Genomic DNA, 6,221 nt, shown 5'->3' with positions numbered 1-6,221 from the left:
GGGCACTATACCTCTCGGGGACTTAGAGCCAAGTGTCTTCACTCTTTGGAGGTAGTAGCTCCTACTTCCATGGGCATTATTCCTCCCCGGGACCTACTGCCAAGTGTGGCCGGGGGACAGTGACATGTGGCCGGATAGGCCAAGTGGCTTCTCCCGCTGACTTGCCCCTTTGGAAGTAGGAGCTCTTACTTCCATGGGCATTATTCCTCCCCGGGACCTACAGCCAAGTGTGGACGGGGAACAGTGACTCTTGGACGGATAGGCCAAGTGGCTGCTCCCGCTGACTTGCCCCTTTGGAAGTAGGAGCTCCTACTTCCATGGGCATTATTCCTCCCCGGGACCTACTGCCAAGTGTGGCCGGGGAACAGTGACTCTTGGCCGGATAGGCCAAGTGGCTGCTCCCGCTGACTTGCCCCTTTGGAAGTAGGAGCTCTTACTTCCATGGGCATTATTCCTCCCCGGGACCTACTGCCAAGTGTGGCCGGGGGACAGTGACATGTGGCCGGTTAGGCCAAGTGGCTTCTCCCGCTGACTTGCCCCTTTGGAAGTAGGAGCTCTTACTTCCATGGGCATTATTCCTCCCCGGGACCTACTGCCAAGTGTGGCCGGGGGACAGTGACATGTGGCCGGATAGCCCAAGTGGCTTCTCCCGCTGACTTGCCCCTTTGGAAGTAGGAGCTCCTACTTCCATGGGCATTATTCCTCCCCGGGACCTACTGCCAAGTGTGGCCGGGGAACAGTGACTCTTGGCCGGATAGGCCAAGTGGCTTCTCCCGCTGACTTGCCCCTTTGGAAGTAGGAGCTCTTACTCCCATGGGCAGTATACCTCTCGGGGACTTAGAGCCAAGTGTCTTCACCCTTTGGAGGTGGTAGCTCCTACTTCCATGGGCATTATTCCTCCCCGGGACCTACTGCCAAGTGTGGCCGGGGGACAGTGACTCTTGGCCGGATAGAACTAGTGGCTTCTCCCGCTGACTTGCCCCTTTGGAAGTAGGAGCTCCTACTTCCATGGGCATTATTCCTCCCCGGGACCTACAGCCAAGTGTGGCCGGGGAACAGTGACTCTTGGACGGATAGGCCAAGTGGCTGCTCCCGCTGACTTGCCCCTTTGGAAGTAGGAGCTCCTACTTCCATGGGCATTATTCCTCCCCGGGACCTACTGCCAAGTGTGGCCGGGGAACAGTGACTCTTGGCCGGATAGGCCAAGTGGCTGCTCCCGCTGACTTGCCCCTTTGGAAGTAGGAGCTCTTACTTCCATGGGCATTATTCCTCCCCGGGACCTACTGGCAAGTGTGGCCGGGGGACAGTGACATGTGGCCGGTTAGGCCAAGTGGCTTCTCCCGCTGACTTGCCCCTTTGGAAGTAGGAGCTCTTACTTCCATGGGCATTATTCCTCCCCGGGACCTACTGCCAAGTGTGGCCGGGGGACAGTGACATGTGGCCGGATAGCCCAAGTGGCTTCTCCCGCTGACTTGCCCCTTTGGAAGTAGGAGCTCCTACTTCCATGGGCATTATTCCTCCCCGGGACCTACTGCCAAGTGTGGCCGGGGAACAGTGACTCTTGGCCGGATAGGCCAAGTGGCTTCTCCCGCTGACTTGCCCCTTTGGAAGTAGGAGCTCTTACTCCCATGGGCAGTATACCTCTCGGGGACTTAGAGCCAAGTGTCTTCACCCTTTGGAGGTGGTAGCTCCTACTTCCATGGGCATTATTCCTCCCCGGGACCTACTGCCAAGTGTTGCCGGGGAACAGTGACTCTTGGCCGGATAGAACTAGTGGCTTCTCCCGCTGACTTGCCCCTTTGGAAGTAGGAGCTCCTACTTCCATGGGCATTATTCCTCCCCGGGACCTACTGCCAAGTGTGGCCGGGGAACAGTGACTCTTGGCCGGATAGGCCAAGTGGCTTCTCCCGCTGACTTGCCCCTTTGGAAGTAGGAGCTCCTACTTCCATGGGCATTATTCCTCCCCGGGACCTACAGCCAAGCTTGGCCGGGGGACAGTGACATGTGGCCGGATAGGCCAAGTGGCTTCTCCCGCTGACTTGCCCCTTTGGAAGTAGGAGCTCTTACTTCCATGGGCATTATTCCTCCCCGGGACCTACTGCCAAGTGTGGCCGGGGAACAGTGACTCTTGGCCGGATAGGCCAAGTGGCTTCTCCCGCTGACTTGCCCCTTTGGAGGTAGGAGCTCCTACTTCCATGGGCATTATTCCTCCCCGGGACCTACTGCCAAGTGTGGCCGGGGAACAGTGACTCTTGGCCGGGTAGGCCAAGTGGCTTCTCCCGCTGACTTGCCCCTTTGGAAGTAGGAGCTCCTACTTCCATGGGCATTATTCCTCCCCGGGACCTACTGCCAAGTGTGGCCGGGGAACAGTGACTCTTGGCCGGATAGGCCAAGTGGCTTCTCCCGCTGACTTGCCCCTTTGGAAGTAGGAGCTCCTACTTCCATGGGCATTATTCCTCCCCGGGACCTACTGCCAAGTGTGGCCGGGGAACAGTGACTCTTGGCCGGATAGAACTAGTGGCTTCTTCCGCTGACTTGCCCCTTTGGAAGTAGGAGCTCCTACTTCCATGGGCATTATTCCTCCCCGGGACCTACAGCCAAGCTTGGCCGGGGGACAGTGACATGTGGCCGGATAGGCCAAGTGGCTTCTCCCGCTGACCTGCCCCTTTGGAAGTAGGAGCTCTTACTTCCATGGGCATTATTCCTCCCCGGGACCTACTGCCAAGTGTGGCCGGGGAACAGTGACTCTTGGCCGGATAGGCCAAGTGGCTTCTCCCGCTGACTTGCCCCTTTGGAGGTAGGAGCTCCTACTTCCATGGGCATTATTCCTCCCCGGGACCTACTGCCAAGTGTGGCCGGGGAACAGTGACTCTTGGCCGGGTAGGCCAAGTGGCTTCTCCCGCTGACTTGCCCCTTTGGAGGTAGGAGCTCCTACTTCCATGGGCATTATTCCTCCCCGGGACCTACTGCCAAGAGTGGCCGGGGAACAGTGACTCTTGGCCGGGTAGGCCAAGTGGCTTCTCCCGCTGACTTGCCCCTTTGGAGGTAGTAGCTCCTACTTCCATGGGCATTATTCCTCCCCGGGACCTACTGCCAAGTGTGGCCGGGGAACAGTGACTCTTGGCCGTGTAGGCCAAGTGGCTTCTCCCGCTGACTTGCCCCTTTGGAAGTAGGAGCTCCTACTTCCATGGGCACTATTCCTCTCCGGGACCTACTGCCAAGTGTGGCCGGGGAACAGTGACTCTTGGCCGGATAGGCCAAGTGGCTTCTCCCGCTGACTTGCCCCTTTGGAAGTAGGAGCTCTTACTCCCATGGGCAGTATACCTCTCGGGGACTTAGAGCCAAGTGTCTTCACCCTTTGGAGGTGGTAGCTCCTACTTCCATGGGCATTATTCCTCCCCGGGACCTACTGCCAAGTGTGGCCGGGGAACAGTGACTCTTGGCCGGATAGAACTAGTGGCTTCTCCCGCTGACTTGCCCCTTTGGAAGTAGGAGCTCCTACTTCCATGGGCATTATTCCTCCCCGGGACCTATTGCCAAGTGTGGCCGGGGAACAGTGACTCTTGGCCGGATAGGCCAAGTGGCTTCTCCCGCTGACTTGCCCCTTTGGAAGTAGGAGCTCCTACTTCCATGGGCATTATTCCTCCCCGGGACCTACTGCCAAGTAAGGCCGGGGAACAGTGACTCTTGGCCGGATAGAACTAGTGGCTTCTTCCGCTGACTTGCCCCTTTGGAAGTAGGAGCTCCTACTTCCATGGGCATTATTCCTCCCCGGGACCTACAGCCAAGTGTGGCCGGGGGACAGTGACATGTGGCCGGATAGGCCAAGTGGCTTCTCCCGCTGACTTGCCCCTTTGGAAGTAGGAGCTCCTACTTCCATGGGCATTATTCCTCCCCGGGACCTACTGCCAAGTGTGGCCGGGGAACAGTGACTCTTGGCCGGGTAGGCCAAGTGGCTTCTCCCGCTGACTTGCCCCTTTGGAAGTAGGAGCTCCTACTTCCATGGGCATTATTCCTCCCCGGGACCTACTGCCAAGTGTGGCCGGGGAACAGTGACTCTTGGCCGGGTAGGCCAAGTGGCTTCTCCCGCTGACTTGCCCCTTTGGAAGTAGGAGCTCTTACTCCCATGGGCAGTATACCTCTCGGGGACTTAGAGCCAAGTGTCTTCACCCTTTGGAGGTAGTAGCTCCTACTTCCATGGGCATTATTCCTCCCCGGGACCTACTGCCAAGTGTAGCCGGGGAACAGTGACTCTTGGCCGGATAGAACTAGTGGCTTCTCCCGCTGACTTGCCCCTTTGGAAGTAGGAGCTCCTACTTCCATGGGCATTATTCCTCCCCGGGACCTATTGCCAAGTGTGGCCGGGGAACAGTGACTCTTGGCCGGATAGGCCAAGTGGCTTCTCCCGCTGACTTGCCCCTTTGGAAGTAGGAGCTCCTACTTCCATGGGCATTATTCCTCCCCGGGACCTACTGCCAAGTAAGGCCGGGGAACAGTGACTCTTGGCCGGATAGAACTAGTGGCTTCTTCCGCTGACTTGCCCCTTTGGAAGTAGGAGCTCCTACTTCCATGGGCATTATTCCTCCCCGGGACCTACAGCCAAGTGTGGCCGGGGGACAGTGACATGTGGCCGGATAGGCCAAGTGGCTTCTCCCGCTGACTTGCCCCTTTGGAAGTAGGAGCTCCTACTTCCATGGGCATTATTCCTCCCCGGGACCTACTGCCAAGTGTGGCCGGGGAACAGTGACTCTTGGCCGGGTAGGCCAAGTGGCTTCTCCCGCTGACTTGCCCCTTTGGAAGTAGGAGCTCCTACTTCCATGGGCATTATTCCTCCCCGGGACCTACTGCCAAGTGTGGCCGGGGAACAGTGACTCTTGGCCGGGTAGGCCAAGTGGCTTCTCCCGCTGACTTGCCCCTTTGGAAGTAGGAGCTCTTACTCCCATGGGCAGTATACCTCTCGGGGACTTAGAGCCAAGTGTCTTCACCCTTTGGAGGTAGTAGCTCCTACTTCCATGGGCATTATTCCTCCCCGGGACCTACTGCCAAGTGTAGCCGGGGAACAGTGACTCTTGGCCGGATAGAACTAGTGGCTTCTCCCGCTGACTTGCCCCTTTGGAAGTAGGAGCTCCTACTTCCATGGGCATTATTCCTCCCCGGGACCTACTGCCAAGAGTGGCCGGGGAACAGTGACTCTTGGCCGGATAGGCCAAGTGGCTTCTCCCGCTGACTTGCCCCTTTGGAAGTAGGAGCTCCTACTTCCATGGGCATTATTCCTCCCCGGGACCTACTGCCAAGTTAGGCCGGGGAACAGTGACTCTTGGCCGGATAGAACTAGTGGCTTCTTCCGCTGACTTGCCCCTTTGGAAGTAGGAGCTCCTACTTCCATGGGCATTATTCCTCCCCGGGACCTACAGCCAAGCTTGGCCGGGGGACAGTGACATGTGGCCGGATAGGCCAAGTGGCTTCTCCCGCTGACTTGCCCCTTTGGAGGTAGGAGCTCTTACTTCCATGGGCATTATTCCTCTCCGGGACCTACAGCCAAGTGTGGCCGGGGAACAGTGAAACTTGGCCGGATAGGCCAAGTGGCTGCTCCCGCTGACTTGCCCCTTTGGAAGTAGGAGCTCCTACTTCCATGGGCATTATTCCTCCCCGGGACCTATAGCCAAGTGTGGCCGGGGGACAGTGACATGTGGCCGGATAGGCCGAGCGGCTTCTCCCGCTGACGTCATCGCTTTGGAAGTAGGAGCTCCTACTTCCATGGGCTTGTTCCTCCCCGGGACTTGCCGCCAAGTCTGGATGGGGGACAGTGACATGTGGCCGGATAGGCCAACTGGCTGCTCCCGCTGAGCCCCTACTTCCATGGGCTTGTTCGTCCCCCGGGACTTGCCGCCAAGTCTGGCCGGGGAACAGTGACATGCCGCCGGATACGGCCGAGCGGCTGCTCCCGCTGACGTCATCGCTTTGGAAGTAGGAGCTCCTACTTCCATGGGCTTGTTCCTCCCCGGGACTTGCCGCCAAGTCTGGCCGGGGGACAGTGACATGTGGCCGGATAGGCCAACTGGCTGCTCCCGCTGAGCCCCTACTTCCATGGGCTTGTTCGTCCCCGGGACTTGCCGCCAAGTCTGGCCGGGGAACAGTGACATGCCGCCGGATACGGCCGAGCGGCTGCTCCCGCTGACGTCATCACTTTGGAAGTCGGAGCTCCTACTTCCATGGGCTTG

The sequence above is a fragment of the Engystomops pustulosus genome, unplaced genomic scaffold (assembly GCF_040894005.1).
Source record: "Engystomops pustulosus unplaced genomic scaffold, aEngPut4.maternal MAT_SCAFFOLD_362, whole genome shotgun sequence".
Classification (NCBI taxonomy): domain Eukaryota; kingdom Metazoa; phylum Chordata; class Amphibia; order Anura; family Leptodactylidae; genus Engystomops; species Engystomops pustulosus.
This window is presented reverse-complemented; position numbering follows the sequence as displayed.